This window comes from Macrobrachium rosenbergii, chromosome 44 (genome assembly GCF_040412425.1).
Source record: "Macrobrachium rosenbergii isolate ZJJX-2024 chromosome 44, ASM4041242v1, whole genome shotgun sequence".
Lineage (NCBI taxonomy): Eukaryota > Metazoa > Arthropoda > Malacostraca > Decapoda > Palaemonidae > Macrobrachium > Macrobrachium rosenbergii.
Window position 1 is genome coordinate 13,423,004 of NC_089784.1, and position 2,500 is coordinate 13,425,503.

Below are 2,500 nucleotides of genomic sequence, written 5' to 3' on the forward strand. Positions count from 1 at the left end.
CTGGCGTTGCGACAACTATGGTCATCGATGCCACCAGGAACTGACGTAAACAAATGTATGATACAACTGAAATAAAAAAAAAATTAATCTTGAATGAAAAGAAAAGACCATCCGATAAGAATGGCAATAAAAAAGTGACAGAAAATACTACCAGATTATTTGAACCATAACTGCGGTTCTGGAAGATGAATGAAATTACCAGTTACCAAACGCATTTCACACTTCATTCGTAAAAGCGGGTCCCTGCCTGTCGGCCCAATTTATCTTAAACAGAAAACACGAGGTGGAAGGACTTGGGTTCGAAATGGAGTGTGGTCAGGGTGAGGCGACTGTTCTACTAAGCCAACATAATCTACATTGTTAAGAGGAATAAGCTGCGCAGTTCAAGAGACACGAGCATCATTGTTACACCACTTCTCAGAAGGGAAAAGAAATTACGATTTATGCTCAATTAAACCCGTGAGTTGCGACCTAGTTCCAAAGACCATGAGAGAGGCCATTCGTTTCGATTATATCTCGTTTGACGGATTACGACAAGATTTCACAGGAAGCAATTATATGATGCTACACAGAAAGGCTCTTATCCACGAACGAAGTGACTGACTTCAAGGAAAAAATACTGTATTTTTAATTTGAAACTAACAATGAGACAGTTATAAACATAGTATGTTCAGTTCCAAGTAACCCCTCTCAAGGATCACAAGTTACATGAATACATTACATATATATATATATATATATATATATATATATATATATATATATATATATATATAAATATATATATATATATATATATATATATATATATATATATATATAATATATATATACATATATATATATATATATATAAACATATGTATATAAATATATATAAATATATATATATATATATATATATATATATATATATATATATATATAATATATATACAAACATATTCAGATCTAAACAAACGTTACCATCAAGAACAGAATACCTATATTCGTTAAGAATATATCATAATAATAATAATAATTAAATTGTAAGGAGGAAAATAGGTCTTTGGAACCGGTTTACTTCTGAATATTTAAACTCATATATATAAATTTTTATGTATATATATATATATATATATATATATATATATATATATATATATATATATATATATATATATATGTATATGTATATATATATATACACACACACACACACACAAGTAGTTTCCCCCATTCGAACAAGATAAAGAACCAGAAGAAACATTTCAATATCCAGTATTTATGCTCAGGAAGAATTGCAACTGAATGTGTTTCAGCATCAAAGATGCGACCCCGATAATGGTCGATTGTCAGTGAACCACCAACTTTACATTAATAGCATTCGGACTTAAAGGGCGGCATTTCGGGCTTCGTGATTTAATCTGCACTTTCCGGAAGATTCAGGGTTTCAAAACATTCGAATGAGTATGCAGTACTAATGGATTTTTAAAAATGCATACCACTCTTCCTGGTCTGTTTGGTAAGGGTCATAGTAAATCAAGACCACACATACGTTATGCATGTATATATATATATATATATATATATATATATATATATATATATATATATATATATATATATATATATATATATATATATATATATATATATATATATATATATATATATATATATATATATATATATATATATATATATATATATACTAACTAACCAACCAGGCGCTGCCCGGGAAACTCTGAATGACAACCCGATAAACACTCACTCTCTCTCTCTCTCCTTCTCCTCCCAACACCCCTACTCTCTCTCTCTCTCTCTCACTTCCTTTCCCTCTCACTCTCTTTCTCTCTCACACTCTCTCCCTTTCCTATTAAGATAATTGCTCAGTTACATAGCCCAACATTTTGACATTTTCTATTTCATCCCTTCTTACTCCCCCATTCCTATCAGGGCTGAACTTGGACTTAAATTGGCCTCGAAAACTATGGATTAGACACTAATATCTCTCGTTTTTGGTTATTTTTTTATGTCACCCCCTTCCCACCCTTTTTCACCACCCCCTTCCTATTGGGGCTGAACTTGGACTTAAAGAGGATTGGGAGTGTCACTATGCATTTCAGCAACCTCGAAAGCTATGGAATAGACACTAATATTTGTCATTTTCTGTTCCTTTACATGTCAGCCCTTCTCAACCACTTCTCACCCCCTCTTCCTATCGGGGCTGAACTTGGACTTGAAGGGTATCTATTCATCTCAGCGACCTCAAAAACTATGGATTGGACACTAATATCTGTTGTTTTTGGTTATTTTTATGTCATCCCCTTCCCACCCCTTCTCAGCTCCCCGCCCCCAAATTCCTATTGGGGTTGAATTTGGACTTAAAGGGCCTCAGGAGTGTCACTTTTCATCTCAGCAACCTCAGAAACTATGGATTCGACACTAATATCTGCCATTTTCGGTTATTTTTACATCACCCCAGTCCAACCCCTTCCCATCCCACTTCCTTTCAGAG